General features: G+C 45.5%; 1 protein-coding gene across 5 annotated transcripts in view; it reads right to left on the minus strand.

Moving 5' to 3' along the window:
* Positions 1-27963, minus strand: part of TNRC18 (trinucleotide repeat containing 18) — a 655441-nt gene that overhangs the window by 227871 nt on the left and 399607 nt on the right. The gene's annotated exons all lie outside the window — the stretch shown is intronic.

Genomic DNA, 27963 nt, shown 5'->3' on the forward strand with positions numbered 1-27963 from the left:
GCACAAGTGTATTTGCAATATAAGGTCACATCAGAACACAAATAAAAACTATATTATGAAGTAAACAACTATTGACAGTATAATCATTAATAGAGATATGGATTTTCACTTTTTTTTACATTCAATATATAAATTGTTATAGTCTGTCTTACTGACATACACATGTTCTGTGCTAGCTTGTGGCATGCCAAGCTTACTTACAAGAAGCCCAGGACTTGAATTGGCAGTGTCTGTGGCGGATCGCCCTCAGAATGCCCTTACTGTATATTGGGTACATTAGTCAACACCTTCCCTCCCCCATTCTGCCTCTCAAGTCATAGGCTAAGGTAAGTGTAATTTGTGTTTGGACATGAAACGCATGTAAATGCATTCACTGGCGTAATGTCTATTTGTGAGCATGCGCAGAGCTTATTCACTCAAGATACCCTACACAAGTGGACATACGTCCCAACATGAATCAGGCCCACAATCTCTTTCTCAAAAATAACAAATGGAAATAATGTGTGCACTGCCTTCACAATAATATGCATTGGTGCATGGCACCAATATAAAAAAAATATTATAAACAATGAGCTATCAACATCATAATCATTTATTGATGCCAAAGATAACGTAGTGCTGGACAATCATCTTACTTACAATTAGATATGACAAACACTGTACAAATGACATACATGAATATAATGAACATAATAACAGATATATGACTACAATTAAGCGTAAAACATATACATGGATAGTAATGAGTTAACAATAAGAGCATTTATATAACAAAGCACATATATCAGTCTGTAATGTTTAAGTTTTGACTTGGTGAAGTAGTGTGTCTGAAAAAAAATGATTCCTTCTAGAAAAAGGATGAGTAAGGGAGCATGAGATGGAAGAAGACATTGAAGAAGCAACATGTGGCAGACAGGCAATGTAAAAATTAGATTTTACTGGGTGCACTAATGTGTTTGAAAATGAATGCTCCTTCCTTAGATATATGAATATATATGAACATACATAACATAAAATTGTAAAACAATATGGCAGGCAAAGCAAATAAAAAAATTATATTCTGGCAGGAAAAGTAAAGTTTATAGCTCTTCAGCTTAAAATGTTGCATTGATTGAGAAACAGAAATCCTCAGATTTTTAAAGGAATAAAAACAATGGATAAATCTTTTTTTTTATTGTCGCTAACTCGTCCTGTGTTGCTGTTGCCATTTACTTCCAGTGCTCAGTATTATTGTAGCGTCTCCAGTGGTCCATGAAACGCAAGCTGGAACACAGAAGTGGCAAGGCTGACGAGAAACAATGTGATGTGTGTGCCATAGTTCAATGCGTTTCATCCATGTGGACTTTGTTGAGGTTGATTTACTATCTTATAGGCTGTTATTTTAAGCAACATCAAATAATATAGTTTGTGAGTAGTGCTCACAGGGGATATACCGGAGAAATGAGTTGGAATGAAGCCATATTTCCTTCTGATGGGATGTCTGAATCCTTCGATAAAATTAGGATAGAGTATATCAAAGATTGGAAATAAAGTGCAAGTGGTAAGAGAAAAGATGGGTATAGGTAAAATGGGTACTAAATAGTCATCCTCTAGTGGAGTAACTGAATTTCTTAGGTTCCAGTTTATGTTTGATAATACTGTAACACAAGTATTGGTGAGTATGAGACTATCACGGAAACACACAGAAACGATGGCATTTTATATTCTGCCTGGTTTAGCTCCACGCACCACAGAGGCGTGGAGTCTAACGTAGCAAATGTTTTCACCAAGGACCCCCACATGGAGTTTTGGTCTTTGCTGCTTCATGACACAGGTCACAGTTCTCCTGATGGGTACCAGGTAGCGATGTTCACTGACCCCCGTGTTTTGGTTTTGGCAAAACCACCCTTGCGTGTTTTGGTTTTGATTCCTATTTTTTCTAAAATCCCTATTTATTTTGCTAAAATCACATCATTTTGCTTTTTCCCCCCTATATTATTATTAACCTCAATAACACTAAATTCAAGTAATTTGCAGTCAATTTGGACCATCTCACAGGTCACAATATTATTTTCATACACTTTCAAACACTGCAGCGACCTGGCTGGATGCTAAGCGACAGAGCAATGACTCAAACACATGGCAGTTCCTAGCACATCTAGGAAACATTGCAACACAACTGTGTCAGTAAAGAAAAGTGGTGCAAGATGGACTTGTACTATGATCAAGAAATCAGTTATGGTTCATTTGATCGCTCCACACGTTCCTTGGATAACTGTGGTAATTCTACACCTAATACATGGCAATGAGCGCTGCCCCCTCCCCTCCCCGAGATGCGTGCTTTTATCAGACCCAGACCAATCCAGGGTGCCAGACAATGCACTAAAAAGAGCCATTGTAATTCACAGCAAAAAGAAAGTTCATCACTTAGCTTCGAATCAGCCTCCAATTCACAAAAAGTTATAATATAGTTAGGTACCTTTGACATAAAGTGCAGATTACAAACACTTTGTGCAATACTGATGAAACAGCAGCAAAGGGGAAGGTAATACATATACACGTCCATTTAGACATCCATGCTTACATTACTTCAGCAAGCAACGTTGTTCTGTGCTAATAAAACTGTTGACTTTATACCGTTCCAAAAAATGTAAAATAATCCTCCACCATTCTTTGGATGTTGATAGGTGGAGTTACAGCAGAGGTGTCACTAATTCTGGTCAATTCTTTTACAGTAGACAAGACCAGATGTCAAAATTTTGTGCTGAGTCATGTGCATCATCAATGGGTGTCTGAGATTTTTGCAAAGCACACAAAGGTATATAGCACATGTAGGTAACATTGGCACACAGCGGTAGCTGAAAGGAAAAGTGGTGCAAGATGGAATTGTCCTTGGGCCCTCTAACCCACCCTTATGTTGGATCTTAAAAAGGACATGCACACTTTAACAAACCAAGCACTTCAGTGACAAGGAGTGCCACTTTTGAGGCTGATGTGCTTGGTTTGTTTGGGCCCCCACAAAACAAGATAACAATGGGCTTAAGTCACCTAAGGTAACAGTGTTGTTTATGAACTCTACTGTGGCAAGATGTTGCTGTCATCATCCTCAGCCTCAACATCACCCTCATCAGTTTTTACATCATCCTCATACATTATTAATTCATTACCATAAGAATCCACCAGAGAGAAGTCTCAGTATTTTGAAGTAATTGTCTAGTAAAGGCCTTCCTCGTGGAAATTGAAGTTAATTTTCATGAACATCATCTTTTACACATTTTGAGGAAGTAGCCTCCTACGCCGATCGTTGACAAAGTTCCCGGCTCTGCTGAAAACTCTTTCCGAGTACACATTGGAGGGTGGGTAGCTTAGGCAGTGCAAATTGAGTTGGTACATGGGTCTCCAAATTCCCTTTTTGTCCTCCCAGTATGTAAAGGGACTGTCTGATGTGTCTATTTTTATGTTGTCGTGAAAATAATCCTCCATTATCCTTTGGATGTTGACAGTAGGATCAGGTGGAGTTACGGCAGAGGCGTTACATTTTTTGGTCAATTCTTTTAGACCAGACCAGATGTTAAAATGTTGAATCAACTGCATCATCCCTGGGTCTCTTGGGAATGCTAAGTTTTTCCTAGCAGCAGTTGACTGAGAAACTGAAGTAGGAGACGTCGTCCAAATTAAATTGCTCTTGTAGCTGTTGCAATCCCCTACATGCTGTTGCCGAACGCCAGAAATTTCCATATATTTTACAAGCCACAGACAGCATTTCCTGCATGTCCCTGCCATTTTTTAAAAAGTTCTGCACCACCAAGTTTATTGTGTGAGCAAAACAGTGAATGTAATGGAGATATTTTTATTAAGTCTTGCAACATGAGCATACAGTAACATTACAAAAGGGTGGCACCACTTTTTTTTATAAAACCACAAAGCTAGGCATTGGAATTGCCCTTAACCAGGCTCAAACAGAGTCTGTCAATATAAATAGGACTATAAATACATATATAAATAAAAATGTAAAACCGCATAAAATAGAAAAGGGTGCCCCCACTAAACTATAACCTAACCAAATACAAATTCACAAATATACTACCCGCCGCAAAGAAGCTAGCTGCAGGTGCATGTAAGCCTTACTTGAAAAGTACTCTTAACCAACAAAATCCAGGAGGGTGAAAGAATAGAAAGAAAAGCCATTTAGAAAGGATAAGGCGCCGGACTTTGGCATTGGTCATCCGACGTCCCTTCATATCCCTCAATTTCCACACCTCGTGGAGAATGTCACCCACCACCACTTCACAAGGAAGGATTTTATATTTGATGGACACCTGACACTGTGCATTCCACGAGAAGTATCTAACCACTAAACTGACTAGAAAAAGGGTACAGAAATCAAAATCCCTCCACCTGGCCTTGAATGCCCCGTAGACCCATTCAGGGTAACTAAGCCCCCGAAAGGCAGGGGATCCCCAAGGAACCGGAGACTCTTTTATAAACCTCTATGTTAAAGGGACACTAAAGCAAGAAATGGTCCATAGTCTCCTCCACCCCTAGACACTCCTCCCGTGGGCAGCCATGATCATCGCCATTTCTATGCTTGACATTCCCTCTCACGTAGAGTCTCCCTTGAAAGGAGAGCAAGGCAATGTCCCAAAGCTTCAACGGGACTCTCCCCAAATTGATCATAGAAAGCCCCGCCGAACTCACATCACCTGGGCAGTCTCTCAGTGACAGCGGAACCCAGAAGTGGGAGTGCAGGACTTTCTTCTCCAGCTCCCTTCTAGAAGAGCTCCCGACTTCCCACGCCCCCAGGCCCCAATGCCTTGTCACCTTCAATCCCAAGGAAACGTAGGCCGGGAGATACCCGTGCCGGACCCGGAAGCTTTTCACCGCGCCCCCCACCCCCCCCCATAACATGCACTAAGGAAGGGATCAACCCAAACCCTGAAGCCACCCACCCACTAAGGAGACTGCTCAGGTACAACTTTAAAAAAGTTGTGATGAAGAAAAGCACTGGTATAATCATGCCCAGGCCACCACCCTTCCTCGGTCGATAGGTCACAACCCGCTTGACCAGGTTCAGCCTATTCCTCCAGAATAACTGGAAGAAAACTGCGTAAACCCTAGACCATAAAGACTCTGGCAAAAGGCACACATAGCTGATATACAAGAATACCGGGATCAGAAAGGTCTTGACGAGGTCCACCCTTTCCCTGAGAGTGTGTTTCCACCTCTTCCAGCTCTCTACCTTCCGGGAAGCTTCCTCCAGCCTAAGTACCCAGTTTTGCTTGGCGTAATCACCAGGGCCGAATTGAATCCCTAAGATCTTGATCTTGTTACTAGCCCAGGGGAGACTGTACGGAAGGCTGAATTCACAACCCCCCTCCCCCATCCAGAAAACTTCACTCTTTTCCTGGTTTACCAACAAGCCACTGGCCTCAGAATACCCGCAGAGCAGAGTTGCTACCTCTATTGCTTCTGCGGGACTCGACAAGACAACAGTAACAAAGTCGGCGTAGGCCACGACCTTCAGAGGACACTCCGGACCCAACAGCACCCCTCCTATCGAACAACCTTCAATCCTTTGAACTAAAGGATCTATTGCAAACACATACAGGAGGGGGCTCAGAGGGCAAATCTGCCTTACTCCAGAACTGACCACAAAGGATGGACCCACCCAACTATACACAAGAGGGAAGTTCTCGGCCTGCTTGTAAATAGTACGAAGCCAATTCACCACCCTGACTGGAAGACCATACCACAGAAGCAGAGCCCAAAGGTACTCATGGTTTACCCTATCAAAGGCCTTTGACTTGTCTAATGCTAAAAGGTACTTCCCCCACATCTCCGCACGACACCGTTCAATGGCCTCCCACACTCCCAGGACAACACTTAAGGTGCTTCAACCCTTCACAGTGCAATTCTGAGAGGGAGAAATCAACTGGCCGGAAACCTGCATCAGTCTATTAAAAAGTACCCTTCGCAAAATCTTGATAGATAAACCATCTATCGCCATCCTGACCTCGTCCACCGTTACCTCACTGCCCAAGGACTCAAGGACGAGCCACTTAGATCTCCAAGGCCAGGTGTTTCCCTTTAGGAACTGGTCCATCTTTTCTCTGTCTAGTGACTTCTCTGGCAAGAGATCAGAGTAGAAGGACCGCACGACACCAAGGATGCCCTCCTTATCCTTCCTGAGCACACCCCCAGCATCGCGCAAGTCCCTCACCTCATTAATATCTACCAAGTTCCTACAGCTCTGGAAGGGGTCGGGGGAATGGTACTTCCCATAGTCCTTCTACAGAATCAAGGAAGCGTACCGATCATATTGTATCTCTCTCATCTGAACCTTCATTCGGGAGATCTCCCCACCGTCCACCTGGCCAGAGATAAAGAATTTAACAAGTTATTTCTGACTACCAGGCCACGGATAAAGCCCCGGATCCTCTTCTTAAGCATCTCCCACCATTCAGACCTACTCCAACCCGCCTCCAAAAGTGTTTCCTGGGATTCAAAGAAGTCCCTAAAGGACTGTCTTATCACCTCCTCCTCTAGGAGCTTAGAGTTCAGGCGCCAGAAGCCCCTACCCTTCCGAAAAGTCTCCGATGCATTCAAGGACACAGAGAGGTAAACATGATTGGTGAAGCCTACTGGTCTCAGTTCAGGAGCCAAGGTTTTCAAACTCTCCTTAACAAAAAAAACCTATCTATCCTAGACCTACAGCTACCTCTAAAGTAGGTGAACCCCGTGTGGTGCGGGAAATGGCGAATATGCACATCCACCAGACTAGCCTGCTTAATTATGCTAGCTAATAAAAGGGAGTCATAGCCCAAGGAAGTCCTTGAACCTCCCCTGTCTTTAGTCCTAATGACAGTGTTAAAGTCACCACCAAAGACTATCTGCTGTGCTGAAAAAAGGTACGGCTTTATCGCACTGAAAAGACACTCCCTTTCCCACCTAGATTGAGGACCATAGACATTAATCAACCTCAGGTCGTGTCCTCTCAGATTGACATCAAAGACCATGCACCTACCTACCTCTAGTTCTATAACTCGCTGGACGGTTATCATGCCGGTAAAAAGCACCGCCACCCCACCGTACGGCTCTGCCGTAAGAGACCAGTAGGAGGGCCCCACGCCTCCACTCCCTTTTGGCTTTATGAAGGTCAGCCAGCTGACCCAATCTGGTCTCCTGCAAAAATAAAAAGTCAGCCTCAACCATGCTGAAAAAATCAAAGGCCATATAACGAGCTTGTTCGGAAAGTATAGACGCCACATTAATGGTGGCAAATCTAATGGGCTGGGAAGACATCCTTTAGAGCTATAAAGTAGGAATCAGCTTACTTCTTTTTCACCTGTTTAGCAGAGTCCTCATACGAGGACCTATACCGTTTGCAATTTATACCAGCCGGTAAAGCCTCCCCCTCCCGAAGAACCACCTCTTCCCCGGAAGGAGGAATCCCCACCTGACCCAACTGCAACCACCCCAACTTCACCACCCACCACCTCCCCAGAAGTAACTCATGCCCTGTGTCCCTGCAGTGCCCGCACTTCTGGTGCGGACAATTGGCACTGAGGTGGCGGAAATCCCCAAAGCAATGGCACATCCTCGGTTGACCTGTATAAAAGCATTGGATCCTATCCCTTCCTAGGAAGGCAGCTGATGGTATATGTGTCAGGCCAGCCTCCGTGCATCGTACATCAACTGTGGCGAACCTTCCACCACCCCAGATGCCATGACTCGGATTAGGTACTTTGACCAGCGGGGACACTAGACCCGCGTACCACTTCAACCAGAAAGCCAGGTCGGCCACAGGGATTGACTCGTTCCTTACTAGAATCGTGACCTTGACCCTCTCTTGCCTTGTTATGGCTGTGGCCCTAAAATTCACCCATGGATCCCGTCCCCTACACCCACCCCACCGATTCCAGAACGCCTGCAAGCCCTGGTATGAGACAAAGCTGACATTGTACTCAGGCGTTCCTATAGGGTGGATGCAGGCAAAGAGATCTGTGGGTATGAAACCAAAGGAGTCAAGAAATGATCTCAAGAAATCGACTCTATTCGAGGGACTGTCCCCCATAAATTTAATTTGGACAACATTTCTCTTCAAGTTATCCTTATCCTGGCCTTCCTAATCTGGTCTTCCCTTGTCGCTTAATATTTTTTTTTTTATAATTTTTTATTTTCAGTGGTCAATCAAGAAAATACAGACAGCAAAACGATAACACTGTGTAGCATACACAGTAAAATCACAACAGTAATTGTGGTGTATCGCATATTAGGAAACCTTTAGACAAAAATGACCGGTTTTTACAATTTTAAAGAGTAATATAAAATGGGTGTGGGAACAAAAGGGATTGTGGGGGAGGGGTGAGGGGGGGTAGGACCACAAAGATAAGCACTGTAATTATTTAGAAGATAACTAGGGTGTGTTGAGCCTATAGCAGAGGGGGAGATATGTGTCGGGAAGAGTTAGGGTCATCGCACACGGGTCAGGTCGGAGGACGCAGAGCGTTGAGGGGGGAAGGTGTGTTCCACGGCTAGCCATGGAGCCCAGACTTGACTGAAGATGTGGCCTCTATCATGGAGGTAGTACGTAATCTCCTCCATAGCGGCCACGTGCCAAATCTGCCTCTTGAGAACCAAAAGGGATGAAGTTGAGGTCTTTTTCCAATTAAGGGCTATGAGTGATTTGGCTGCTGTCAGGATGTGGGCAGTTAATTTCTTGGAGAATTTGTCAAGGTCTTGGGGAGGGTAACATAAAAGAAATATCCAGGGATCTTTCGGGCTGGGGGCTTCAAAAAGGGTATTTAGGAAACTATGGACTGAATCCCAGAAGGTGGTGATAATCGGGCAAGACCACCAAATATGAAACATCGTACCCCTTTGGCCACAGTCCCGCCAACAGCAGGGCGAGGAAGAGGGAAACATTCTATGGAGTCTTGTGGGAGTGTGATACCAACGGTAATAAATTTTGTAAGAGGTTTCTGTTAGGAACTCCTTCAGTCAGCACGACAGAACCCGGAATCTGCTCCGATGTCTGGTGTTCACTGGAGCCCCTAGTGGTGGGGACAGACTTGGCTGCAGACGAACGGAGGGTCGTGTAGTGTGCACTGACTGGGGAGAACCCTGAGGCAGCGTAGAAGAACACAGCGATGTGAGATCCAGGCAAAAGGTCAAGGGCCGGCAGCAGACAGGGATATCAGAAAACGAGCCGAAGTCAGGGGTCACAGGCAATACAACGAAGTCCAAAAACAAGCCAGGGGTCATACACGGGAAATCCAATAATAGAATAAGCACAGGAGCAGGGAAACAGGAACAGGAGCCTAGCTAAACAGGAAGCTATAACTGGCAATGAGGCTCAGTCCTCACTGCCTTAAATAGCAAGGAGATCCAATAGGAGTCAAAGTAATAAAACCCCTCCCACTGCATAATCACTGCCCCGAGGAAATACTGGCAATCACAAGACAGCATAATAAATAAAAATCAGAAAGACTATCACCAGAGTCTACATCATAACATAAATAGTCCTACCTTTCCCTGCTGGTATGTGCCCGGGTGTCAGCCTGCTGGCCGGGCGCTGCGGCCTCTGGATAACAGCGTCCCGGTTGTTGCCTAGGCAACCGGGACGTCCGAGGCGGAAGTGACACCCCGGTCGTCATGGAGACGGCCGGGGCGTCCGAGAAGACCGGAAGCGAGCCGCGGCGGCCCGTCGGAGAGCCGCGGTTCGTAACAGTACCCCCCCCTTGAGGAGGGGTCAATGCACCCCGACTTCCAGGTTTCCCAGGATACTTTTTGAAGAAGTCCTTAATGAGTTGGTTAGCATGAAGATGCTTTTGCGGCACCCAAGATCGCTCCTCCGGGCCGTAGCCCTTCCAGTGGACCAAAAAGTGGATTTGACTTTGCACCCTTTTGGAGTCTAGGATCTTTTCAACAATAAACTCTTGGTGTCCTCTGACTGAGACAGGACGAGGTCTGTGCAATTGACGTGGTCTGAATTTATGTGACCATGTGGCTGCTTTCAACAAGGAACAATGGAATGTGTTAGGAATTTTGAGTGAAGGAGGAAGTTTCAACTTGAAAGCCACAGGATTAATCTGTTTAATAATGGCGAAGGGTCCAATGAACCTAGGACCCAACTTCCTACAAGGTTGCTTAAGTTTAATGTTGCGGGTAGATAGCCACACCTTGTCCCCGACCTTGAAAGGACATGGTCCACGATGCTGATCAGCATAATGTTTAGACTTAAATGAAGCTTGTTTGAGGGCAAGGTGAACCTTTCTCCATATCCGGCACAGATAAGAAATCGAAGAACTAGATTTAGCTTGATTCCAGACCTCCAGCGAGTTGGACCGAGGATGGAATCCGAGGTTACAGAAGAATGGTGATACCAGAGTAGACGAATGGCACGAGTTGTTGTAGGCGAATTCTGCCCATGGAAGCAGAGCAGCCCAATCACTATGGCATTTAGTTACATATAAACGGAGAAATTGCTCAAGGGATTGATTAACCCTCTCCGTTTGTCCGTTGGACTGTGGGTGATACCCCGAAGACAGACATAGTTTGATTCCTAATTGGGCACAGAATGCTCTCCAGAATGTGGCTACAAATTGGGAGCCGCGGTCAGAGACAATGTTAACAGGAAGTCCATGGAGCTTGAAAACGTGCTGAATGAATAGAGATGCCAAGGTTTTAGCACATGGCAATCCTACAAGAGGGACGAAATGTGCCATCTTACTAAATCTGTCCACTATCACCCAGATGGTGTTAAAGCTGGATGAGCGCGGTAATTCCACGATGAAATCCATCGATATGTGGGTCCAGGGTCTCGCTGGAATGGACAGTGGCATAAGAGGCCCGGCAGGACGTTTGCGAGAAGACTTGTTCCTGGCACAGGTTTCACAGGATAACACAAACTCTTTGGTATCTGCTGCCAAGGAAGGCCACCAGACGGAACGAGACAGAAGTTCCAAAGTCTTGGATACTCCAGGGTGACCTGAGGTTTTATTATCATGACATTCGGTGAGGACCGTCCTCCTCAGATAATCCGGTACGAATAATTTACCCCTGGGAGTGGCTGATGGTGCCAACTGTTGGAGACCACGGAGAGTTGTGCCAAGATCCTGAGTTAGGCCAAGGACTACTTTGGATGCTGGAATAATGAAAGTGGTTTCTGCGAGGGAAGGATGAGAGGCGAAAAAACTGCGAGACAAGGCGTCCGCCTTAATGTTCTTGGATCCGGGCCAGAAGGTAATGGTAAAGTTGAAACGGGAGAAGAAGAGGACCCACCGGGCTTGTCTGGAGTTAACAATCTTGGCAGATTGAATGTACTGTAGATTTTTGTGGTCGGTATATACTGTAACAACATGATTAGCTCCCTCCAGCCAGTGGCGCCACTCTTCAAATGCCCACTTGATTGCCAGCAACTCCCTATTTCCAACGTCGTAGTGGGTCTCAGCGGAGGAAAATTTCCTGGAGAAAAATGCACAGGGGTGCAGGCAGTGATCATTGAGGTCTTTCTGAGAAAGGATGGCACCTGCCCCGACGTCAGAAGCGTCCACTTCGATGATAAAGGGTAACTCTGGATTGGGGTGTCGGAGGACAGGTGCAGAGATGAACGCCTCTTTTAACTCCTGAAAAGACGTTAAGGCAGTAGAGGACCAATTAACGGTATCGGCCCCTTTTCGGGTAAGGGCTGTAATTGGAGCCACTAATACCGAGAATGACCGGATGAATCGCCTATAGTAATTAGCGAATCCTAAAAACCTCTGAATGGCTTTAAGATTGCTTGGCCGGATCCAATCGAGAACGGCCTGTACCTTACTGGGATCCATGGAGAAGCCACGAGGAGAGATGACATATCCGAGGAACGTGACCTGAGTGACTTCAAACTCGCATTTCTCGAGTTTAGCGAAGAGGCAGTGCTGGCGGAGTTTCCGAAGTACCTGTCTGACATGAGTACGGTGTTGCTCCAACGACTGGGAATAAATCAAAATGTCGTCAAGATACACTACAACGAATCTCCCCAGGAATTCTCGTAGGACATCATTAATAAAATCTTGAAACACTGCGGGGGCGTTACATAGGCCGAAGGGCATGACCCGATATTCATAATGGCCTGAGTGAGTGTTGAAGGCCGTCTTCCACTCATCGCCCTTTTTGATTCGAACCAGATTATATGCCCCCCGCAGATCGATCTTGGAGAATATTGTGGCTAATTTGAGCTGATCAAACAGCACGGAGATGAGTGGCAACGGATAGGTATTTTTCACGGTAATCCCATTTAGACCCCTATAGTCTATGCACGGCCGGAGGCTCCCATCTTTTTTTTTTACAAAGAAGAAACCCGCTCCTACGGGTGATTTGGATGGTTGAATGAATCCCTTACGTAGGTTTTCCTCCACATAATCATCCATAGACTTGGTCTCGGGAATAGACAAGGCATATAATCTTCCCTTAGGAAGCTTGGCATCCGGAACCAAATCAATGGAGCAATCGTAGCTACGGTGTGGGGGTAGAGAGTCTGCTTCTTTTTTCGAGAACACGTCGTGGAATTCACGATAAGGCAATGGAAGAGATCCAGGGCAAGGCTGAACAATCCGGAGAGGAAGAGCAAGACAGGTTGAGGAACAAGCCTTACTCCATCGTATGATCTCTCCCGTGCTCCAATCTATGTGAGGGTTGTGAAGTTGAAGCCAGGGATGCCCGAGGATCAATGGTACGGAGGAACAAGGAATCAGAAAGAACGAGAGGACTTCAGAATGGAGAGCTCCCACCGTAAGCTGCAGAGGAGGCGTTTGATATGAGACCCTTCCGTCAGTTAACGGTCTGCCATCCAGTCCGCAGACCGTGATCTCCGAGTCCAAGTTTATGGACGGAATGCCCAGAGTCTTGGCAAAGTTTATATCCAAAAAGTTTCCGGCTGCCCCACTGTCAAGAAAGGCAGGGATAGAAACGGATCGATTACCATACATGATCCGAGCAGGGATTAAAACAGAATTCTTGGAGGAGACCATCTGGAGACCTAGGTGTACCTCCTCCTTTACTCCTAGGCCTGGTCTTTTCCCGCCTTGTTCGGGCAGCTACGCAGGAGATGGCCTTTATTGCCGCAATAGAGACATAGCCCCAATGACCGCCGCCTGGATTTCTCCTCAGGGGACAGGCGATAAGCCCCTAACTGCATGGGCTCTGGTAAATCCTGAGGAACTGGGTAGACGGCTGGAGAGGACCAGGATGGTGAGGCGGCCTCCTTCTCGGACCTTCTTTCCTTGATCCTGCGGTCAATTTTAATAACCAATTGCATTAAGGCCTCCAAGGAAGATGATGAAGGATACTGGACTAAGGAGTCCTTTATCTGCTCCGAGAGCCCAAGCCGGAACTGACTCCGTAGTGCGGGGTCATTCCACTGACTGTCGACCGACCAACGTCGGAACTCGGCACAGTACTCTTCCGCTGTCCGCCGTCCCTGTTTCAGCGCTCTTAGGTGGGACTCGGCCGAGGCCACCCTATCTGGGTCATCATATAAGAGACCAAGTGCGTTGAAGAAGGCGTCTACGGACTGCAGAGCTGGATTAACAGGAGTCAGACTGAACGCCCAGGATTGGGGATCGCCTTGGAGTAAGGAGATGACAATGCCGACCCTCTGTTGCTCCGAGCCCGAGGAGCGGGGCCTGAGACGAAAATACAGCTTGCAGCCCTCCTTAAAATTTCGGAATAAGGTTCTATCTCCAGAGAACCGGTCCGGAAGATTTAACTTTGGCTCAGGTGCCGGAGTTGCTTGTGAGGCCTTGGCGGCTTCTTCCTGAGCAGAAAGCCTGTGTGAAAGATCCTGAACCATCTGCGACACAACTTGGATCTGCCCTGCTAGGACCTGAGCCGGACTGGGTTCCATCAGTGGAAAATAGGATCGTCTTTATTTTTGGGCCAGTTATAATGTTAGGAACTCCTTCAGTCAGCACGACAGAACCCGGAATCTGCTCCGATGTCTGGTGTTCACTGGAGCCCCTAGTGGTGGGGACAGACTTGGCTGCAGACGAACGGAGGGTCGTGTAGTGTGCACTGACTGGGGAGAACCCTGAGGCAGCGTAGAAGAACACAGCGATGTGAGATCCAGGCAAAAGGTCAAGGGCCGGCAGCAGACAGGGATATCAGAAAACGAGCCGAAGTCAGGGGTCACAGGCAATACAACGAAGTCCAAAAACAAGCCAGGGGTCATACACGGGAAATCCAATAATAGAATAAGCACAGGAGCAGGGAAACAGGAACAGGAGCCTAGCTAAACAGGAAGCTATAACTGGCAATGAGGCTCAGTCCTCACTGCCTTAAATAGCAAGGAGATCCAATAGGAGTCAAAGTAATAAAACCCCTCCCACTGCATAATCACTGCCCCGAGGAAATACTGGCAATCACAAGACAGCACAATAAATAAAAATCAGAAAGACTATCACCAGAGTCTACATCATAACATAAATAGTCCTACCTTTCCCTGCTGGTATGTGCCCGGGTGTCAGCCTGCTGGCCGGGCGCTGCGGCCTCTGGATAACAGCGTCCCGGTTGTTGCCTAGGCAACCGGGACGTCCGAGGCGGAAGTGACACCCCGGTCGTCATGGAGACGGCCGGGGCGTCCGAGAAGACCGGAAGCGAGCCGCGGCGGCCCGTCGGAGAGCCGCGGTTCGTAACAGTTTCCTTGAGTTTAGTTGATATAGAGCATTTAGCTATCCCCAGTCTCATGTCCTCCCAAGCCGTTGCTTAATATTTTATTCTCCTGTCATACTCACCTGGTACTAGAGATGCTCAGGCTTGGTTCCCTGAGAACCGAACACACCCGAACTTAGCAGATACAACATTTGCGTAAGATGACAAGCCCGGAACAGTATTGCTGGTGGAACCCTGATCTGCAGGATTTGGGTGCAACGATCCACCAGGGGCACTACTTATGTTACTAACAGATCTAGCATAGGACGTTGGAATGGGCGCTAGGCACCCAGAGGTAACAGAATCAGAGCTATTTCCCGCCACCCCGGACTGAATGCCCACCAAAGACGTGCTAGGTCCCGCCCCCTGCAGATTCCTCACAGGCCTAGACGTAGACTGCCTACCCGGGACACCTTGTTTACTTGCCATTTCTGCATTCCTCCTAGTGACTTCGTCTATTAGTTGCAGGAGCCTGTATATAGAGTCAATAATTTTGACCTGGGCTTGACTTAGGGGTTTCTCAAAATTGGTAGGGTTACCCGCACATACCTCAGACCCGGCACTCGTGCTAAACCCGACAGAACTTTCACATGGGGCGCGTGTGGGGGCAGATGCACTCATATACGTATTGGGTGCTATATTGGGAAACACGTAGTTACCTGACACCCCGGTAGTATCAGCTGGACTCATGAGAGTGGTTGCCACCTCTGACACTTGTATTTGATTAACAAAGGTACCATCACTAGTAGCTTTAGAGATAATTGGCATGGTGTCCGAAGACACAGAGGGATAAACCCTCTCGAACACAGGGCTAGATATGACCACATTATTTTCAGATATAACCGACACAGTGCTAGACAGTAGATCACAGTCCTTAGATATAGCGCTTACCACAGAGACCGGTTCAGTCTTTCGATCCGTACCACATGTATCCTGACCACCCGCTGCTAGGAGAGAGGAGCCCAAAAGATCGGAAACCACTACCTGCCTCCGAAAACTTGCGTCAGAGCCACCGGCCGAAACCGGAAGTGATGCAGGGAATGGGACTTCCGAGTCAGCCACGGGAACCGCACCCCGACCGGTGTCTCCCCCCGTGCCATCTGTAGCCCCCACGAGCTCCCTCACCAACGGCTCCCCCTCCTGCTGTCTTATGCTGCTATATAGAAAGTTATCGGCACATTGTCAGGTTCGTCCGTGGGAAGATTTGCCGGTAAACACTCAGAACCATCAATACTAGCAGAGACTTCTGTTCCCTGACGGGCAGCTTGTTCCAACTCCTGCAGCCTCTCCGATAATAGCCGCAGCGACTCTTCTTTGTCTAATAGGATAGATTTTAATTCCTCGATTTCCATGCGCATTACAACCCGATCCGTGCTGAATGCTCGGTTACTTTTTTCTTCATTACTGCAATCTGTCTTTTCAGCCTGGGGATTTCTGACGAAAGCTGTTCCAGATGCACCTTCATGGCAGGCTCCTCCATCTCCCTCTCGTCGGAATCCGGTAAGTTAATGTCACACGGGTCTATGCCCCCGCACTTCCGACGACCACCACGTCACTAATAGCAGGAGTTATTGCTTCTTTTTGGGCTTCCTCACCCACTTCACTGACCACCATGTTATGCTCCACAGGCGTGCTTTCTTTACTAACCTCTAGTTGTAACTTCACTAGGGTCCTCTCCACACATGCCGGGGATGCCTTGTTTGATGTCACAAGAACTGTGCTACCCCTTCTGTGTCCCTCTGTGAAATGGCACTGGATCGCCGTGGAGAGCGGTACTTACAGAATTCAAAACTTGCGAGATCCGACAACGTAACAATGATGTTTTGCCTTGTTTTCAATTCCAAAGGCATGCAAAAGTACCGAGCTACTGCTAAGTTCGGGTGTGTTCGGTTCTCAGGGATCCAAGCCTGAGCATCTCTAGTACCAGGCAAGTCTGACAGGAGAATAAAATATTAAGCGACAAGGGAAGACCAGATTAGGAAGGCCAGGATAAGGATAATTTGAAGAGTAACCGGTACAAGATACCAGGATTAGCTGAGAAGCATATAGTGCAGGATACCAGGATCTGCTGAATAGAAACGAATACAGGATACCAAGATTTGCTGAGAAGCATATAGAGAGCCTAAGTCATTAAGGAAAGTAAGGCAAGAAAAGGCGTAAATGTTCTCTGGGACAAACCATGTGCAAATTAGTTTATTATTTTGCACATAAGTTACATACTGGCTGTTATTTCATCAAGTACACCAATACTTGATAGCTTTATTTTTACACTGAAATTTAAAGTTGATCTAGGACATGCCCTACCCCAACTATAAATCTGTCACCATATTTTAAATGTACCTCCCCCTCCAATGCAACATGGTTTTGCCCAGGTACAAAGTTACTCCTTTTTTATGATTTGCTCTCCTTAATGAATCAGGTCCATAGTGTTGAATACCATGATTTGCTGAATAGAACAGATACCAGGATTCAAAATGACAACAAAGGATTACAGGAGCCAAAGAATCCAGCATCTAGCAGACTAACTGGACATGAAGATCTGGCACCATATTGGCAGAACAGATGCCTTAAATAGTCTGGAGGATGAGGGGGGAGTGACATGTAATCAGCCAATGGCTGAACAGGAAAAATTATAAAAGACAATTCGAAGACACTGGAGTGAAGGAGCCCGGCAGAGGAGGTCATGCTGCATACTGGACACCAGTAAGCAAGCCGGAGGGCCGGGTCATGACAATACCCCCCCCTCTTAAGGACGGGCACCCTACAAGGTGTTTGTTGGGAAATTTAACATGGATTTTTTTCAGAAGAGTAGGAGCATGAATATCAGATGAGTCAACCTAAGATCGTTCTTCAGGGTCAAAGCCCTTCCAATCCACCAAGTACTGAATCTTCCCTCCGGAACGTTTGGAATCGAGGATCTGTTTAAGTTTGAATTTGTGTTGATTTCATATGGAGCAGAACACAAAGAAGAAAAATTATTGATAATGAGTAGGTTCAATAAAAAAAAATATAGAAGGTATTGAAGATGAAGTAAAGGTGGTAACATGAATGAGTTGATCACCTGAAAAAAAATTGAAGGGTCCAATGTACTTGGGCGCAAATTTCATATATGGAACTTTTAAATAAGTTTCTAGTTGAAAGCCAGACTTTGTTTCCCTTTTTCAGCACTGGAATACCAAGTTGTTCTTGAGATTTTTAGTTATCTGGCTATGGTAAAAGGTGCCTCCAATTATCTTCATTAGAAAAAGAGTAGATTCTAATGAAAATCTTCAAGTCTTGATTTAATCTCGCAGTTTGATTAGATTTGGGATGGTAGGCCAAAGAGAAGTTGATATAGATATTAAGGCATTTACAAAGTGATCTCCAAAATATAGATATCACGGTACGAGATGATCTCATAGAGGCATCCATGTAGACTAAAATTTTCTTTGACAAAGACTTTAGCAAGGGTTGCCAGAACAGTAGCCTTAAATAGTCTGGAGGATGAAGGGGAGTGACAAGTAATCAGCCAATGGCTGAACAGGGAAAATGATAAAAGACTGAAGATGCCGAAGCGGAGGAGCCCATCAGAGGAGGCCAGCACTGTGCACTGGACCCCAGAAAGAAAGCTTGAGGTTCCAGCACATTACAGAGACTATGTAGGAAAAAAAAACTTCCTGAGTATTAAAGTGTCGTTTTTAAGCTCTATAGTGAATACGGTGACCAGTATAATTTTAACAATGTAGGCTAGCATGTAATCTCACATAATGTCACAGTGTTACAGTGCGGTTTCATGCAGAATTGTCCTATTGCTGACCAATATTTTATTTACAAAGAAATACAATTACAAAATATTAAAAAAAATAGATAGTACAGCGTGTAACTCCAATAAGACCTAGAAATTTCAATTAGAGTCTAAGTTGGACATAGGATTTCCTATGTTCAGGAAGCAGCCCCTATTCCCACAGCGCCAGATGGTTACCTGGAATAATCTATAATAAAACAAATAGAGAGGGGCGCCACATAGTATAATACTGTATATATAAAAAACAGAGGATGTGCCAAGAATAAGAGACTCAATCAACCATATGGGTGAAAAGAGGAGAATTTTTACTCAAACAACAAGGATGAATATAAAAAGATCAAGAACGCACTAGAACTCCTGCACCTCACCAATATAAAATGTGCGTACCAGATATAAGTTCTTTAAAGATTATCTGTATAGGTGATGTTGATTCTTCACATAGGGTACACTCTATCTCCACCCTTCAGGCATACGCTGGGCAGGAGTCATAAATAGTGCTTCTGGAGTCCAGGAGTGGTACTCAGTAATAACCCGATTATGTAGACAGAAAAAACTCATATAGTATAATACTGTATAGCACCAAATTTATTACATACAAAATACAGAAATGCACTTACATGAATAAAATCAATATATGCTTATCTGGGTATCTTTACAAAGGGGAGACCATCACAAATGGATCTAGAGTGTATGGCAATCTGGTACTGACATTAATGCAATATTGTTGGGTTTTTTATGGTTTTATTATTGTTTTTAGACATAATTCAGCATAGGATATGTATTTTCTGCTGTTTACGAAATATTGTTGGGCTATGTTCTCATATAATAATTTTTTATTAATGCATTTCACAGAAGATGTATATTTTATAAGAGATATATACATATATTTTTTAATATGTTTTTATGGAAACTATTGCTTATTATGGAGGAGTTTTTTTCCATATTTTTTCATATCATTTTGTGTGACATAATCTTGGTGTAATATCTTTATATGTACTCTTATCCTGCTAGCGGGCGCTTAGCAACGCATGAACATAATATTTTGTTAGTTTGTACGTTTAAGTAAAGTTTGTTGAATATTATGACATGTGATCAACGTCCCAGACGTCATGTGATGCGGAACGGCATAGTACGCCACTTGTGCGCATGTGCAAGATGGAGTGGTGCACACTACTTAAGTACGTGACCGGGAGAGTCACACATTACTTTACCTCCTGAGGAAGTCTTTTTTAAGACGAAACGCGTAGAGGACGAGGACATTGGGCTAAAAGGGATCTTGTGACCACATATTCTATTATCGGTAATGTGCTCCGGAGCAGTTGGACTTAGCTGTTCTGCTTGCGTGCAGCTCCATTTGTGATGGTCTCCCCTTTGTAAAGATACCCAGATAAGCATATATTGATTTTATTCATGTAAGTGCATTTCTGCATTTTGAATGTAATAAATTTGGTGCTATACAGTATTATACTATATGAGTTTTTTCTGTCTACATAATCGGGTTATTACTGAGTACCACTCCTGGACTCCAGAAGCACTATTTATGACTCCTGCCCAGCGTATGCCTGAAGGGTGGAGATAGAGTGTACCCTATGTGAAGAATCAACATCACCTATACAGATAATCTTTAAAGAACTTATATCTGGTACGCACATTTTATATTGGTGAGGTGCAGGAGTTCTAGTGTGTTCTTGATCTTTTTATATTCATCCTTGTTGTTTGAGTAAAAATTCTCCTCTTTTCACTCATATGGTTGATTGAGTCTCTTATTCTTGGCACATCCTCTGTTTTTTATATATACAGTATTATACTATGTGGCGCCCCTCCCTATTTGTTTTATTATAAAGAAATACAATTGTCCAACGAATTGAAAAAGTAGGGGGAAGTGACTTGTAGTGTGTTCAGTCCTGTGGGTACAAGACTCCCGGATGGTCGTTCCTCGGGAAACTTTGTTTTCGGTTTAACTCCCCTTGCATTTCTCAAACTCAATACATAAAATAGAACCAAATTGGAGAAATTAGAGAGATAACAACTGCTATCAGATTCAATAGATGATTTGGTCTCCCAGTCTGCCAGCTTTCCAGTTATTTCATCTGATTGTTATTGGAACTTGTTGATCTTAACAATACTATACTTCGGTATTGAAATGCGTTCGTGATTACAGACTTTGTTCAAATGAATTTCCTTCGAATTCGGAACTTTCTGATGTGTGTCTACAACCTTGGTTATTAACAGCCACAAACCTTTTTGAGAGGAGATTTACACACAGATTCATATCTATAATCTGGTAGGAGTCTGTCAGGCGCCGTCTCCGTCATATTCCCTCTCGGCGGAGACGGACGCCTGTCACTACCGCTCCGTCCGGACGGTTGCCCGGCAACCGAATAGCTGCGCCTCCCATACCTGTCGGGCGTCTGCGCAGTAGCTCGTCCCGTTGCTAGGCAACGGGATGCTTTCCCCGGCACTTCCTGTGCCTATTTCCACAGAGCCTATCAGCTGCCTTCTGCCTCTATTTGAACCTGGCTCTGGCGTCATTAGGGCGCCAGAGTAACAGGTTCCTGCCTCTAGCTCCCACTGTGTTGTATTCGTGTTGGACCCGGCTTCTACGACCATTCTTCAGTATCTGCATTCCTGTTGTGACCCGGCTAGCTGACCATTCTCTATTCTGTGTTCCCATCCTGTTCCTGCGACCTTGGCCTGTTTGACATTGCTTTTGGATTCTCCTTCTGTACCTTGTATACTGATTGGCTTGACCCGGACCGTCTGACTCCTCTTCACTACACCAGTAACTGTCTGATAGGACCGCGACCTGCGTGCCCTTTGCAGCGAAGCTCATACCTCCTTGCGGGGGTCCCTGGTGAAAACCAGGGGTACGTTAGACTCCGCACCTATCTGCTCAGTAGTGCTAATACTGGTTAGTGTTCCTCTCAAATCCGTGCCTGACAGTTTACTCTGGCCATGACGGACGGCTCTGAGGAACCTTCTGCTCGCGACCTTCTCCTCCATTTGGGTCAGCGTGTGGAGCAGCAAGAAGCCCACCAAGCTCAACTCCTGCAGTGTATTCAAGGGGTACTCTCCCGCCTGGATGCTTTGAGTCCTTCCCAGCCATCTCCCCCAGTCGCATCTCCTTCAGGCACAAGTTCCACTACGTCCCGGAATCTACGTATACCGACTCCAGAGAAATTTGATGGTAACCCTAAGGGGTGTCGCGGCTTTCTCAATCAATGCTCCATACAATTTGAGTTAGCACCGGAGAATTTCTCTTCTGAAAGAACCAAGGTAGCTTATATTATATCTCTGCTCACCGGACAAGCCCTGGCCTGGGCTTCCCCATTATGGGAGCGGAATGATGCATCTCTGAATAACGTCTCTGTATTCATTGAAAATTTCCAAAAAGTGTTTGATGAGCCCGGGCGAGTGTCCTCTGCCGCCTCCAGCCTCCTTGCTCTACGCCAAGGGGCTCTCTCGGTTGGTCAGTATGCCGTACATTTCCGCACCTTCGCCTCAGAGCTAGGATGGAATGATGAAGCTTTGACAGCTACGTTTTGGCAGGGATTGTCTGATCCAATCAAGGATGCTCTCGCTTCCCAGGATCTTCCCACTAAACTGGACGAGCTGGTCTCCCTCAGCGTCAAGGTGGACATTCGCCAACAAGAACGTTCTCAGGAGAGAGACCAAAATCGCCGAATCACACGGTTGGCTCCTCGTTTTCAGTCTAAAGGCACCTCCGATTGAAGAACCTATGCAGATTGGCCGCTCTCGTTTATCTCGGGATGAGAGAGAACGTCGGATTAGGAATCGCCTCTGCCTTTATTGTGGAGAGCATGGTCATCTGTTATCTGCTTGTCCTAAGAGGCCGGGAAACGCTACCTCCTAGGCAATTGTAGGGAGGTTGTCCTAGGATCCAGTCTCCATTCTCCCTATTCCCTCAAAGATACCAACTTCCTGATGCCAGTGACCCTTAAGACCTCGGATACTTCTCTGGAATGCTCCGCCTTTGTGGATTCTGGATCCGCAGGGAACCTCATGTCGGCCACTCTAGTATCGAAGCTTGGCATACCCCTTTATCCATTGCCTCAGCCTTTGGTTCTCACCGCAGTGGATGGTAATCGTGTCATCAACGGTTCCCTCACCTGTATCACTAGTCCAGTTCGGTTGTTGGTAGGGGTCCTTCATCAAGAGTGGATTAAGTTCTTGGTCATTCCTCAATCCGTCAACTCCATAATTCTGGGTTTACCCTGGCTCAGGACCCATTCTCCTCAGTTTGACTGGCTCCACGCCCAGGTATCTTCGTGGAGTGCTTCTTGCCACAACAAGTGTCTCTCTAAGGTGCACCCACCTATCCATGTGCTTTGTCTCTCTTTAGCTTCCAGAAGTGGGCTTCCGGAATCATATCTAGAATTTCTCGATGTGTTTAGCAAATCTGCTGCGGAGACCTTACCTCCTCATCGAGCGTGTTATTGTCCCATCGAACTTATGCCGGATAAGACCATTCCCAAGGGTAGGGTGGACCCATTGTCTCTGCCAGAGACTGAGGCCATGTCACATTATGTCTCTGACAATCTCCAGCGAGGTTTTATCAGGAAATCTCACTCTCCTGCAGGGGCTGGATTATTTTTCGTCAAGAAGAAAGACGGTTCCTTAAGACCCTGCATCGATTACCGTCGCTTGAATGCTATCACTATCAAGAACCGCTACCCGCTTCCCCTTATTACGGAACTGTTCGACCGTATCCGAGGTGCTAAGATCTTTACCAAACTAGATCTCAGGGGAGCTTATAACCTGATACGAATACGTAAGGGTGATGAGTGGAAGACGGCGTTCAACACTCGTGATGGGCACTACGAGTACCTAGTGATGCCGTTTGGGCTCTGTAATGCCCCGGCCGTCTTTCAAGACTTTGTCAACGAGATCTTCAGGGATCTTCTATACCAATCTGTGATTGTTTACTTGGACGATATCTTGATATTTCCGGCTAACCTACATTCACATCATCTCCATGTCAAGACTGTTCTCTCTCTTGTCTCCGTCAGCACTCCTTGAACTGCAAACTGGAGAAATGTCTCTTTGAATGTTCCCAGGTTCCATTCCTTGGTTATCTAGTATCTAGTACTGGCCTTCAGATGGATTCCCAAGAAAGTGGAAGCAATTCTCAACTGGCCACTTTCCTCTGGTCTGAAAGCTACTCAACGCTTTATTGGATTCTCTAATTATTATTGCCAGTTCATTAAAGACTTCTCGTCCATCATCAGTCTCATTACGGCTCTAACACGCAAAGGAGCTTGCTGTAAATCAGGGTCTCAAGAGGCAGTTACAGCCTTCAAAACACTCAAGAAGGCCTTCATCTCCGCTCCCATTCTTAAACAGCCAGATCAAGAGAAACCATTCTTTCTCGAGGTGGACGCGTCCTCTGTGGGTATAGGGGCCGTCCTGTCCCAAAGATCTTAATCCGGTTCTTTGGAGTCATGCGGATTTCTCTCCAAAAAATTTTCCGGCTGCGAATTGAACTACGGTATTGGAGATAAGGAGCTACTGGCAGTGAAGATGGCCTTAGAAGAATGGCGTTATCTCCTCGAAGGGGCATTACATCCTGTGACTGTAATGACAGATCATAAAAACCTTACTTACCTTAAGGAGGCACAGTGTCTTAATCCTCGCCAGGCCCGCTGGTCTCTTTTCTTTTCTAGGTTTCAACTCATTCTTACTTTTCGTCCTGGTTCAAAAAATTGCAAAGCCGATGCACTATCAAGATCATTTATCGAGGTTGATCATCCGAGTTTTCCAGATAACAAAACTATTCTCAGTCCTATTAAAGTAGTTGCATTGACGAATTCCACCACGGTTACTCCTCCCCCTGGACGTTCCTTTGTGGTTCCACATCTCCGTCCCAAATTGCTGTGCTGGGCTCATGAGTCTAAATTTGCAGGACATGCTGGCTACAAAAAGACTAAAGAATTCCTTTCTAGATACTATTGGTGGCCTTCTTTGGGTCCAGATGTTCGCGAATTCGTGCATATGTGCACGGAATAAGACTCCCAGGCAGAGTCCTCTTGGTCTTCTTCTTCCGCTTACCATCCCTGATTCTCCCTGGATCAGCATTACAATGGATTTTATCACCGATCTTCCTCTAAGCCATAGCTATAATACCGTCTGGGTCGTGGTAGATCGTTTCTTCAAAATGTCTCACTTCATTCCCTGCAAAGGCCTTCCCTCAGCATCTGAGCTTGCTAATCTGTTTCTGAAGAATATCTTCCGTCTTCATGGATGTCCTCAGGAGATCATCTCCGATCGGGGTGTACAATTTGTGGCTAAGTTCTGGAGGGCCTTCTGTGCCAAACTCGGGGTCAAACTCAAGTTCTCCTCGGGCTATCACCCCCAGACGAACAGACAAACGGAGCGGGTGAATCAAGATCTGGAATGTTTCCTGCGTTGCTTCTCTACTGGGCTGAGTTTGCTCACAACAATCTATCACATTCCTCCTCGGGACATTGTCCCTTTTTTATTGTTTATGGGAAACACCCTACACCTCCTCTCTTATCTGAAGTTCCGGCATCCACTGTGCCTGCAGTTGAGACCCTCGCCCAAGATATGCTACAAATTTGGTCCAAAACTCAAGCTAAACTCACTATGTCTATACAACGGTACAAGTCTGCTGCTGACCGTCACCGAAGAAACCTTCCTGTGCTAAAGGTAGGGGATCGGGTATGGCTATCTACCCGGAATCTCAGACTCCGTGTTCCTTCCATGAAATTAGCTCCTCGTTTTATTGGACCATTTGCCATTTCTCAAATAATTAATCCGGTTTCTTATAAACTCGCTGTCACTACCGCTCCGTCCTGACGGTTGCCCGGCAACCGAATAGCCGCGCCTCCCATACCTGTCGGGCGTCTGCGCAGTAGCTCGTCCCGTTGCCAGGCAACGGAACGCTTTACCCGGCACTTCCTGTGCCTATTTCCACAGAGCCTATCAGCTGCCTTTTGCCTCTATTTGAACCTGGATCTGGCGTTAGAATATTTTTTAATTATTTTTTTTTACTGATTTTGATTTTTCTTAGATTTTTTTGTGAGGGAGTGGCAAACAATACAAGCATCCTTACAAAAAGAAGATTTTGGAGATCTAACATTAATGTAAGAAACAAATTTTGGAACACCTTTTGAACTGTTTTGGACTTAAATTTTGTGTTTGAGACATTAGTGCCATCATCCCCTCTTTTTTTGTGTTATTTGTTGTTAAAGAGTTTTGTGGGTTGACTCTGACGTAGAGTCTGCTGCATTTGTCCTTTGGAGCGCTGTTGGTTTAGTTCTTCGTTTTTTAAATATTGTTTAAAAAAGCAGCCTACAAGATAGAGAGTCAACCTTGACAAAGTTCAGCCGTATGAAAACGTTAGGGACTCTCTAATTAACACATCACATTGTTCCTTGTTAGCCTTGCCACTTCCGCATACCAGCTGGCATTTCATGGACCTCTGTAGATGCCACAGCTGTACTGTATCTATTGCTTTTGTTCCTTAAAATATCTGAAGATATCTGTCTTTCAATCAACGCTACATTTTAAGCTCAAGAGCTATAAACATTTAGCTTTGCCCGCCAGATTGTTTTACATTTTTATATTATGTATGCTAATATATATTCATACATCTAAGGAATTAGCATTAATTTTCAAACACATTACTCCCAATCAAATATCTTTTTTACTTTGTCTTCCTGCCACATTGTTTTATATTATTATGTATGTGTATATACACCAGTCAGCCACAACATTGAAACCACCTGCCTAATATTGTGCAGTCCCCCTCGTGCCATCAAATCAGCTCTGACCGGAGACATGGAATCCACAAGACCTGCCATGTCATGTGGTATCTGACACCAAAACTTTTGCAGCAGAACCTTCATGTACTGTAAGTTGAGGGGTGGGGCCTCCATGACTCAGAGTTGTTTTACCAGCACATACCACAGATGCTCGTTCAGATTGAGATCTCGGAATTTAAAGAGGAAGAGAGGAGAGTGAGGATCTCCTACTCAGTTACAGGGGGAATCAACTGAAGGGGGAATGGTGGGAGGCAGAGAGATTGGGTGTGGTGGATCTGTCAAGATTTCATGGTGGATAGTGTCAAGTTTATCTTTATCATAAGATGCAAAATCTTGAAAAGTGTGTAAGGAGGGAACGGTTTGTGAGGGAGGACAGAGGAGTGAGATGACAGTGGAAAAGTGACAATTGTTGGACAGAGAGATGAGATATTTGAAGAAGGTTTGTTTATAAAAAGTGCGGCACAGTGGGAAGAATGGATGAATTTATAGTCAGGAAGTCAGAGTGGTAATTTCTCGAAAGGCGCTCAGCAGAGCGGGAGCACTTTTCGAGGTAGAAGAATGTCAGATTTGGGATTTGGAGTGACAGAGAAAAAGTGCAGTGGCTTGGGCTTCAGTGTCAAGTAGAGTGAGAAGATATAGGAGAGAGGTTGGGGTTCTAGTTTGAGTAGAGAATCCAGTCAAGGGGATGTTGAAATCCCTGAAAATAAGATTGGGGAGGTTAGCAAAGAGGAAGTGGGAAGGCCGAGCAGCAAAGTTGTGTAGGAATTGGTACAGAGGTGTCCAGAGCCGCTTTGATGATGGCAACAAGGAGGTGAAGAGGAAAGAACAGTCAAATGGATAGAACTTCAAGTAGAAGGGGTAATGACACTGTATATACAGCCAGTAGGATGCCTACTCCACCACCATGACGATCACTAGTATAAGGAATGTGGCTGAATGAGAGGCCACCATAGGAGCTTTCAGTGGGGGAGATAGTGTCCCCACTGCAGAGACAAGACAGAAGAGACAGAAGAAGTAGGAGAGAAAGAAATTGTGAATGGTTGCTGCACGCTGATCTAGTGTACCAGAATGCACAGGAGAAGGGAAGGTGGGTGAGAGTGGTGGTGTGAATGAGACTGGAATGTTTGGAGGTGCAAGGAGATTAGGAGGTTTTGTGGAAGGGAGAGGGGTGATGGGAAAGGGTCTGGGGTTTTGGATGATGTTAACAGTAGCCAAGATGATTATTTGGGAGAGATAGTGGATAAGGGCAGGTGATGTGTGGATCCGGACACACATGTTTTTAAGGTTTTAAAAATAGCCATATTAATAAACTGACATATTTCAAGTTTACCTACAAGCATATTGTCCAAATATATAATTAGCAAAGCCAATCCTTACCTTGTTTGCATGAATAACATGTTTCTGGGCTAACCACTTTAGTACAAGTAGTCAAATAAATTTGGTGGACCCTCTGAATTAATTACCTCCAGCTACAGCACTGAAAAGTACAGACACTCTTCCTAGCAAGAAGTGGGTCCACAAAGTGTTAGCAACAATACCATCTCTGTAAAATCCCTCTGCAACAGGGTTGACAGAATCCCAATCACATTACAAAGCAGATCTAGCCAATCATAGGTGACTCCATTATTTTTGGGCAACCCACGACATGTGCAATAGCGGGGGCTAATGAGTGCTGAGCTTTAGTAGAGGGGAGGGAAAGGGAAATTA

The sequence above is a fragment of the Mixophyes fleayi genome, chromosome 7 (assembly GCF_038048845.1).
Source record: "Mixophyes fleayi isolate aMixFle1 chromosome 7, aMixFle1.hap1, whole genome shotgun sequence".
In the NCBI taxonomy this organism is placed as follows: Eukaryota; Metazoa; Chordata; class Amphibia; order Anura; family Limnodynastidae; genus Mixophyes; species Mixophyes fleayi.